This window comes from Tupaia chinensis, unplaced genomic scaffold (assembly GCF_000334495.1).
Source record: "Tupaia chinensis unplaced genomic scaffold, TupChi_1.0 Scaffold000291_1, whole genome shotgun sequence".
In the NCBI taxonomy this organism is placed as follows: Eukaryota; Metazoa; Chordata; class Mammalia; order Scandentia; family Tupaiidae; genus Tupaia; species Tupaia belangeri.
In genome coordinates, this window is record NW_006159776.1 from 4,342,906 (window position 1) to 4,353,641 (window position 10,736).

General features: G+C 40.6%; 1 non-coding gene across 1 annotated transcript; it reads left to right on the forward strand.

Annotated features, from left to right (window-relative positions):
* The first annotated feature begins 5,389 nt into the window (after nucleotides 1–5,389).
* LOC114008139 (U2 spliceosomal RNA) lies at nucleotides 5,390–5,580 on the forward strand. Its single transcript, XR_003549703.1, has one exon. It is a non-coding gene; the product is annotated as a U2 spliceosomal RNA (small nuclear RNA).
* Nucleotides 5,581–10,736: the final 5,156 nt, after the last annotated feature.

A 10,736-nucleotide genomic window follows, 5' to 3' on the forward strand; every position in this document is an offset into this window, starting at 1 on the left:
CCCTTTGTGTGGGGGTGGGGGGGGGGGGGGGGGGGGGTAGTGGATTCTGGCATGAAAATCCTATTGGAACTGTTTTTCTTTCTTTTTAGAGATATTTTTGCTATAGGGCACGTGTGCTCACCAAAGAGACAGAGAGACAGAAAGCAAGAAATCACTCCCCAGAGGGATGGCCATGCCGCAATCGCTTCTCCTCCATTCTCCTCCCAGAATTTTGGACATACACATACATGCACCCAGTGTGAGTTTTAGGCCACCAGGCCTGGGACTCTGTAGTTGACTACGTGGGAGTCCAGCAACGTAAACATTCCGCCATCTGCTGGCCCCTGGGGCTGTCTTTCATAATGTCTCTTTCTCTTTCTCTCTCTCATGGAATAAATAGATAAATGAACAAATAAATTCAAGTACAATAAAAACCTCCATGTAGTCACATGACAAATTAATATCTTAAATTCTGTTTCTTTACCTTCACAATCACTGTGCTATCATTTATTTCAGATCTTCTGTTCAAACGTGGGAAACAGGCAGAGCTAGAGATGTTGGAGACAAACGGCACATCCAAAATAAAGAGCGAAGATTACAAACCATTTTGGATTTACTCTCAAAACCAAGACCTGTAGGTGAGTCTTTGTGTATGGAGCATGAACTATGAATTCAGGAGTTCTCTGAATTAACCTCCGTGTAGAAGATAATGTTCACTAAAGGATAAGATACAGGTCCAGCCACAGTGCTGGAAGGCTGGAAGCCATATGGGAGTATCAGGCCAATCTGAATATGCTAGGTATGTTATATGTACCTATAATCCTAGCTGATTGCAAGATTAGGGAAGAAGGATGTAGCACAGTGAGACCCTGGTAAAATACCCATTTCTGTCTTTCTCTCTCTCCCTCTCTTTCTCATAAATGAAAAAATTAAAGTCTATGATACAAAAAAATGTGTGTTAACATGATGATTATTATGTATATTATTAACAATTACCCTAGTAACTTTCTAAAACTTTGGATAACAAAAGATTCTCTCAAGGAGTACTTTATCACTGTCGTGGTTGAGAATTACTAGTGCATGGTGATAATAAAAAGTAGACTGACTTTTAGTCAGTTTTATCAATGTTTTTAAATTCTCTACAGACAATGCACCTCATTATCATAGGCTCCTGAGGTTGACTCCTCCCAGCACCACCACCCCTGTCCTAGGTAAGCCACTGCCAAAGGCTGCTCTCAATCCCCCATCCTGTTTGCATTCACAATCCATTACTCAAGCTCAGTCATGCTCTCTATTCTTTCCTACTTGTCCTTAAATATTCAAATCTCTAAATGGTAGGGAAGCCAGTTCTCTAGCATGGAGCCCTATAAAGATCTCCCTGCCTTTATAAAGAAAGAGTAACTCCCGGCCTCAACTATCTTGAAGACCCTCCACTAGAAAAAGGAATCTCGTTGTAGTTGCTAGCATGAACAACTCTCATTGTTCTGTACAAATGCTCAAGGCCCTCTTACTTGTGAGTTATGGGCATAAGCTGGAATAATTCGAAAAGGTGGAAAAATCATTATATCCACTATTTATACGATGAAAACCAAAATTATCATCATTCATTTCCTTTCCTGATTAATAAACAAAATCCATCTAAAAATATAGCTCAGCTTAAAACACTAAATGGGCTACGAGTTGAGGGTAAGAGATGGAAAAGGTAGGAATAGAAGGAAACTTAAAATAATTAAGATTAGTCAGGATGAGGGAACCAGCAGTTAGTGTAATGGCTATGTCGCTGGACTCCCACGTAGTTGACCGTGGTTCGCGTCCCAGACCCGGTGGCTTAAAACTCACGCCGGGTGCATGTGCGTGCGTGCCCAAGATCCCGAGAGGAGAATGGAGGAGAAGGGATTGCGGCGTGACCATCCTCCCTGTGGGGTGATTTCTCGCTTTCTGTCTCTCTGTCTTTCTCTGTCTTTCTAGCGAGCACACACGCCCTATAGCGAACCCTCCCCCCAAAAAAAAAGATTAGGATGATTTGCGGGAAAAAGGAATTTTGCTTAAGTTATTTTTGTACATTACATGGCATCATATATGCATTTCATTATATGTTAGAGATGTTTATATGTTCTCAATAAATATTTCATGAATGAATGAATTTGTAAAATAAATATTACTCTGAGTCAGAATATTTTTGTCATTTGTTACATCTTTTTCCCCTCCTGAAATGATTCACCTAAATTGAAGCCAAATTATATTTGTCCTTAGGGAAATTTAATCTCTTGATAATCTTCTTTGCTAATCTTCATTTTTCACCATAGTAAATTAAGATTAGTTCACCTAACCTGCCTCAGGAACCTATGATAAAAACGCCAATTGTGAGACATGGTGACAGGGAGTTATTCCTCTCAGTGCCCTAGGTTAGGTGACAAGAAAGAATGGGAGGGTGGATTCCTGAGACTTTCTGTCACCAACTGGAAAAAGAACTAAAGCGTCACAGAATCTCAGAAGTGGAAGGCACTTGAATGACCAGCCAAGGCTATATCCCCACGACAGTTTTAGCTTGTGCTGGCAATACCTCTAAGAATGTTGAGCCTGCCACCTCCTGAGTTGTATAAAAAGTTGTATGAGGGACCAGCAGATGGCATAATGGTTACGTCGCTGGACTCCCACATAGTAGACCGCTGTTTGAGTCCCAGACTGGGCAGCTTAAACACACAGGGCGCGTGTGCATGAATGCCCAAGAGCCCAAGAAAAGAATGAAGGAGTAGGGATTGCGGCATGGCTATCCCCCCTCAGGGGGTGATTTCTCCCTTTCTGTCTCTCTCTGTCTTTCTGGAAGCACACACGCCCTGCAGCAAAAACCTCTCTTAAAAAAAAAAAAAATTACTTGATGGTGTACCAGCAGTTAGCATAATGGCTATGTCGCTGGACTCCCATGTAGTCCATCGCGGTTCCAGTTCTGGGTGGCTTAAAACTCACTCCAGCGTGCATGCATGCATGCCTGTGTAAGTGCCTAAGATCCCAAGAAGAGAATGGAGAAGAGATTGCAGCGTGGCCATCCCCCACTGGGGGGGTGATTTCTCACTTTCTGTCTCTCTGTCTCTCTCTGTCTGTGTGGTGAGCTCACGAAACCTCTCAAAAACAAACAAACAAAAAATAAATTACTTAAAGGCAGCCAGTCTCCTATCTCCCAAGTCAACTGAGCCAGTCAACTGAGCTAATGGTTTCTTACGTAATGTAGTCCCAAGTCCTCTTATCACATTAGTCAACAGCCCTCTAAAAATTTGCTCAGGCAGGTGAGAAGCCTCAGTGCTTAAAGGCATATCTTCTGTGAAGGTAGATTTCACTTGCTTGTCCTTACTTTTCTTTGTCTAGTTCTTTACTCTTCATCAAAGAAAGCACAAGACATCAGAGAAGCACTGTTCTGTCTTCATAGCTGTGCCAACTTGTAAATCCTTTTCTAGGTACCAAAGTGACCCACTGATTTAGACAATGTCCCATGGAGTGTGAAATATAGCATGGTTCTTCAAGATGTGAAGGGTAAAGATCTAGTTGGAGGCCACCAACTTATTCAAGAGACAGAGTTTCTTTAGAAAAAAAATTATGGACTCTACATTAAATAAATGAGAGAAAAATGTTTAAAAAAATAAAATGAAATATATACATATGTGTGTGTCTGTGTGTATGTGGATACACTCTGACATTTATCAGCATTAAAAAATATCCTTTGGATATTTTTGTTTTTCCCACCAATTCTTGCCCACATACATGAAATTTTTTTAGAAAATTAATTTTTAATTGTGCCACTTTCAAACTATTCTGAATTTTACATTTCTAAGGATATAAAGAGTCAACTAACAGAAAATATACACAAGTAAAAGAAAATAGAAAGTATTTATACTTTTATAATCCTAATGTAATTACAATTTCGGATGTAGCATGTTAAATATAACGTAAGTTTTACCTGTCTTGCTTCATGAACTTTATTGTAATTATACAAGATAAATAATATCTTTCATAATAGATAATTTGTGTATCTTTGTTATGAGGCTTTTAAAGCCTTTTTTTCCTACTCAGAATACAGTAGGAATTTATGGGGCCAGCATGTGGTGTGGTGGTTAAGGCACTGGACTCCCACATGGCCAAAGTATGAGTCCCGAACCTGACAGCTTGGATTCTCAGTTTCCCACTTTCTACCCCCTGACACACATGCATTTGCCCTATAGCAAATTAAAATAGTAATATTAAGTAAATAATTCTTTTTTAAAAGAATACAGCTTTTTAAGCCTTTCTTAGACTTTATTCAAAAATGTTTGTATATATATATACATATATATATGTATATATATATGTATATATGTGTGTGTGTGTATACATATATATATTTTTTAAGTTTTGCTATAGGGCATGTGCGCTTGCTAAAGAGAAAGAGGGCAAGAGAGAAGAGGGGGAGCGAGAGAGGAGGGGGAGAGAGATGAGAGAGAGAGTGAGCAGTCACCACCCAGGCAGGGGAAGGAGTAATGGTCACACTACATTCCCTTCTCTATTCTCTTCTCAGGATTTTGGGCATGCATGCACATGCATCTGGTGTGGTTTCTAGCCAACAGTTCTGAGACTCAAACTGCGCTGATGGCCATGTAGAATCCAGCTGCCTTAACTCCATGCCACCAATTGTCCCCAAAAATGTTATCATAAACAGTAGTGCAAGGACCAGCTGATGGTGTAATGGTTGCGTCACTGACTCCCACATGGTCAGCCATGGTTCAAGTCCCAGACTAGAAGCTTAAACCTCATGCTGGGCACATGTGTGTACATGCCTAAGATCCTGGGAAAAGAACAAAGAAGGAATTGCAGCATGGCCGTCCCCTCCGGGGGGTAGTTTCTCACTTTCTGTCTCTCAGTCTCTCTCTCTCTGTTTCTCTCTGGCAAGCGTACGCACCCTATAGCAAAAAGCTTTCTCTAAAAACAACAAAATAAACAGTAGTGCCACAACCTCCTTAATGCTATATGTATATATATTATTTTTTTATAATTTGCCAGATGGTACACAAGTTTGAGAGAGACAGAGAGAAGGAAAGGGAGAAAGCAACCCCCTATGAGGCATAGTAATGCCCCAATCCCTTCTCCTCCATTTCCCCACCCTGTCAAGATTTATGCATACACATTCACCCAGTGTGTTTCTTAAGCCACTCACCCTGTCAAGATTTATGCGTACACATTCACCCAGTGTGTTTCTTAAGCCACCAGAGCTGGGTTTCAAACCACATGGTTGGCTATGTGGGATAGAGCGTTCTTAACTACCAAGCCATGGAGCCAGACCTTTATCTTTTTTGTTCTGTAGAATAATTTCCTTAGACAAAGTACCATTATTGCTCTCTTACAGATTATGCTTAAATATAAGCAACTTTATGGCTTAAAAAATATCGCTTCTCAGCCTTTTGGCTAAGATCAAGTGTAGTATCTGTTCTTATCAGTTTAATATCTGATACGTCCTCTATCCAAGGACAATATATTAAATGGATTTTTGGAAATAGGAGATGGAATAGGAGCTTGCTCCGTCCACTCCACGCATCGACCTGGTATTACAGTACTTCCAGGAATGGTGCACACACACACCCCCGGGGGAAAAAAAATATTTTGACAATGAAAACTACTTTTTTAAAGGATGAGTAAAATTCCTGTGAGGTAAGAATACTTGTCACTTAGTTGGAGTCTACCACATACAGACTGTGCTCCTGTGAAGCTAGGTTTCACTCATCCTGAGAACAGGATTCAGTTTAACATTCATTAAAACCTCAGATAAAAGCATTGCTTTATCTGTGCAGTAGAGATAAGGAAACAGATTTGCAGAAGTTATACAAGTTGACTAAGGTCATTTAGCTAGAAACATTAAGAAAATGTGTCACCTTAGAGATTGAGAATTTGAACACAGGTTTTTCTGGCTTTCCAATGCATGCTCTTAACCAGTTCTAATCTGCCTTCCTAAGTGAGCTGCTGTTCACCAGAAACATTCAGAAATGAAAGAAATAACTATGAGTCCCACATGCTGGAGAGAATAGCAGAACAATTACCTATTATATCACAGGCTAAGAGGGCAGGAGTTCTGTCCCTTCAGATCTCTTTGGTACTTTGCAACCTGAAGTTTCTCTTGCCCTTGCTTCTTGTATTTTCAATCTATGAATTAACCAGATTGTCCTTTTGGTGATGCTCCCTGTAGTAGGCAAGGTTTAAATCTGGTGTTTTGTAACTGAGATGCAGGGGAGAGATAGGAGACTGGGTACCTTGGAGCTGACATCCCCATCCTCCCTTTAAGCACCTTCTGTCTGCCTTCCTTTCCCACAAAGTCCACTGGCTGACACAGAGGCACAACAGAGTCCAGGGCAGTAGTAGGAGATGAGAGATGAGGTGGGGGCAGAGGGAAATGAAACTGCCTGCAAATGTGCTTAAATCTATGGTAAACAAACCAGGTATGCAACATTTTATGTGATCCTGTTTCTAATAAACACATGAGTAACCAGACAGCATCTGGAATTTGCAAAGTAAAGCAATAGAGATGGTCTCTGCTCTCAAGGAGCTCTTGGTCTGAATTCCACAAACAACACAAAAGTGGCTGCAAGCCTGGCCAAGTAGCAGGGATGACGAGATGAGAAGCTTGCTCAGGAAGTTCAGGATCTGCTCATTTAAAGGCATTTTGGGAAACTTCACATTTTAATCAAAGCCCGGGACCATCAGTTGGCATAATGGCTATGTCGCTGGATTCCCATGTAGTCGACTACAGTCCGAGTCCCAGACCAGGTGACTTAAACTCATGCCGGGCACGTGTGCGTGCATGCCCAAAATCCCGAGAGGAGAATGGAGGAGGGATTGTGGCATGGCCATCCCCTCTGAAGGGGGTGATTTCTCACTTTCTGTCTCGCTGTCTCTGTCTTTCTGGCAAGCATACATGCCCTATAGCAAAAAAATAAAAATAAAAATAAAAAATAAAAATAAATTAATCAAAGACCTACCTCTGACTCCCATCTATGAAACAGGACTAATTACAATCACAAGGCAAGACTGTGGTGAGTGAGCATTTGGTGAAATAAAGCAATGAAGTAAGAGCTCTGTGAACTGTGAAGAAACATACAAATGTAAGACTTGAGGACTGGAAGCAGAATTCCCATGAAAACGTACTGTTCAGCCCATGAACTGACCATCCTCACACCTTCCTTTACCTCCATCATTATCTCATGTTAATATTCATTGAGCAGCTTACTACTATATGCCACCCATATGAGTGTGCATTAACGTTAATCCTCCCAAAAACCTGTCAGGTAGCTACCTTTATTCCCAGTATACAGAGAAGGAAACATAGCTCTGACAAAGAAGATAATAGAGGCAGAATTCATATTGCTCATTTAATCACATGTCATTTTCTTAGTCTGCTTTTAGTATTTCTTTCAACATATTCCTATGGGCATGCTGAATTTAGGTATCAAGATTCCAGTATGATTCAATAATTTACTTTAAGTCATTAGCTCATTCATTCAACCAATTTTTATGAAGTCAGAGATGGCCCCAGGTGCTGCAGGTACTTTGTAAAACAGAATAGATGAAGGGGACAAATAATAAACAAGCAAACAGATGCGTCTGCATCAACATGCTACCATCATGAACTGACAGGTGCTATGAAGAAGATACAAATGAATCTTTGAATGGTGACTAAGTGAATAAGCAAAAGTAACATTTGCCTTACTAGTTTATATTTTCCTCAACAAAACATTCTACGCCTGTCGGATGCATTCGTCTTAATTTTTCTGCCAAAAATGAATGATCCAAGGGCCAAGGTAAATGCTTCCTAGTAATGTAAAGTGGCATGTTATTCAAAAGGAATCATGCACATCGCAGAAATTAGTGCAATTTCCTCGATATTCCTCTGTAAGAAATCCCTAGCCACTCACATCTCCTTCTAGTTACCGGCTGTGGAATAAAATGGAGATGATTATGAAAAAGTTCCAGTCTGTAGGTTTCTGCACTCCACTGTGATTAAAGTTCATTCCTGTCAGGCATGACAGGATTCAGAATCTGCATTTTTTTTAAATTTTATTTATTTTTAGTTTGGGGGGGGTGTTTGCTTTTTGGGTTTTTTGTTTTTTTGTTTGTTTGTTTGTTTTTGCCATAGGACTCATGCGCTCGCCAGAGACAGGGACAGACAGAGATAGAAAGAAGGAAAGAGAGAAATCACCTCCAGGCAGATGGCTATACCTCAATTCCTTCTCCTCTATTCCTCTCTTGAGATTTTGGGCCCACACACACACACAGCTGCTGTGACTTTCAAACTGCTATGTCTGGGACTTAAACCACAGTTCACTGTACGGGAGTCCAGTGTCTTAACCACCACACCATTTGCTGACCTGAGAATCTGCACATTTCTTACAAAGAACACAGAGATGTGGGTAGTATTGATATCAGAACTAAAACTAGGGGCACTGAACTAATATGAGAGGGAGAAAAATAATCATTCAAGAACATCTCCTTGGGGAAGTGTTCTAAAAAATCCATATGGATCCTTGGCCAATGCTTCTTAGTGTATTATCCTCAAAAATTATTTTGGTTTGTTTCATTATGTTATAAAGCATATATACTACAATCTTCTGGGCTCTTCTAATGATCAATCTACATTTCAAAACATCAAGCATAGCTCCTGGACTATGACATGTGCAACCCTTCTTGATATGATGCCAACAGAGTGTCCAAGATAATGTAATTAGTGCCTTCAATGACAAAAATTCTATTTCCTTACTTAGGAGAAAGCACCCTCTAAAAACAGCCCCTATTGTCAATATACTATTCCTTGGGTGAGAAAGTAAAATAGCAAGAGCACGGTACCTGGAGCTTAGGAGACCTAGTTTGAGCTTTATCTCTGCTATTTCCTGAGTGAGTCATCGTCAACAAGCTACATTTGAGACAGCTGCATTTTTGTGAGGGATGGGTATTCACATACATCATAAAGGGTAAAACTTCATATAACGGGTTATGGTTACCACTAGAGAGAACCTGCTACAACCAGGATAAGGAAAGGCATGTGTCAATCTAGGATCCTCAATAACTATTTGTAAATTTTTTTTCAGCCTGAAAAAATGGGTCACTTAAACCTTCTAATATTAAAATATCTAGCAGAAAGAATAGTACATTTTTCTGACCTTTGCTCTGTTATTATTCAGGCCACCTCAACTCCAACTTTTAAATTTTACAACAACTGTCATAAGCACTGAGCAATTATTTGACTCATCTACACATTCCTTCATTCATTCCTCATCTACTAGTAGATGTCCATATGCTCATTGGACAAGACTATTTAGAGCCAGTACTGTGCCAGGGAAAATTCAGGGTGGGTTCACAGTCCAGGAGGGAAGGTAGATAAGTAATCCAATAATGGCAACATACGGTGATGAGGGCAGTAACAACAATAATGATAACAGTAAACTCTGCTGGCCAGGGTTCTAGCTGTAAGGAACCTGATTTAGGCAGAAAAGGAGTTTTGGTGGTAATCAGGAGGGAGATTGCTCCCAGAATTGCTAGGAAGCTTAGAGAACCAGATGAGGAGAATGGCATGAATAAAAAGGGGCCACACAGCTGTACCACAGTCAAAATCCACCACAGGAAGATCTGATAAGAAAACTGCGACTGCCCAGCTTTTGTGGCTGTTCCAGAATACAAGCTATATTTGCTGCTGCCAGATTCAACAGAATACTCCCCCATACCCCCAGGTAGTACAGTGAGATGCCAGGGCTGATGAGTCAAGCCAACTCCCTCACTCCCAGTGGGAGAGGAAATCAGCAAGTGGTCTTTCAACTTGGGTAATGGATGGGAATGGCTTCCTTTCCAGAAATCATCCTGAGGGAATTCTCCAAGTATCAGGATGGGTTTCAGATGCCAGGAAGCCAAACGTCTGCTGAGTGCTTCCACGTGCCAGTCACTGTGCTAAATAGCTTAGGTGCAAGTTCTCATATGAGCTTCATAGCAGTCTTATAAGATGTGTACTTTGCTACCTAACTTTACAGATAAACTGAGATTTGGCAAAGGAAGAAACTTACACAATGTTGGACATCTTGCACAAGATGGTGGAGTATCAAAAAGAAAAAAAGCTAGGTAGTGACGAAGACCTGACTCAAACTCAGTTTTTGACTACTGTACTACACAACAAAGAGAGGAAGAAGAACAAAGGTCATCAAGAACATGAGCAAGAAGCCCCTGAATCAGATAGCAAGTGAAGGAAGTTACCCATGAGGAAGATGCAACAAAAAGATTGAATTGATAACAAGTGGGTTAGACATTACAGGGAGGTATGTGAGAATCCAGGACAGGGCGTGGTGATTAGGAGACCCTGAGGAGAGGAAACAACCACCATATCAAGAGAGAAAACGGCATGAAACTAACTCAGATTTCTTAGAACTAAAGGTCTTTAGTTCTCACAGTAGTTAGAAAAGGATACAAAAGAAGAGGGCATGAATGGGATCTGTGGTGCCTCAAACTCAGGTACATGTTTGTCTCTAGAAGAGATTCCCAGAAGAGATTCCAGGTCATTCTAAATGATAAAGATTGCCCCAACTGATCTCAGACATTAGACAGTAATACTGGAATTATTTAATTATTTAGTCTTCACTGGAAAAATAGAATAAAATGAGCAGAACATCTTGACAACTTTCAGAACCATTCCTGAGCCCATCCCACCTACCTATCTAACCCCTGGAACCCAAAGAGTAAGGAATTTTCCAGGAGCAGCAGGA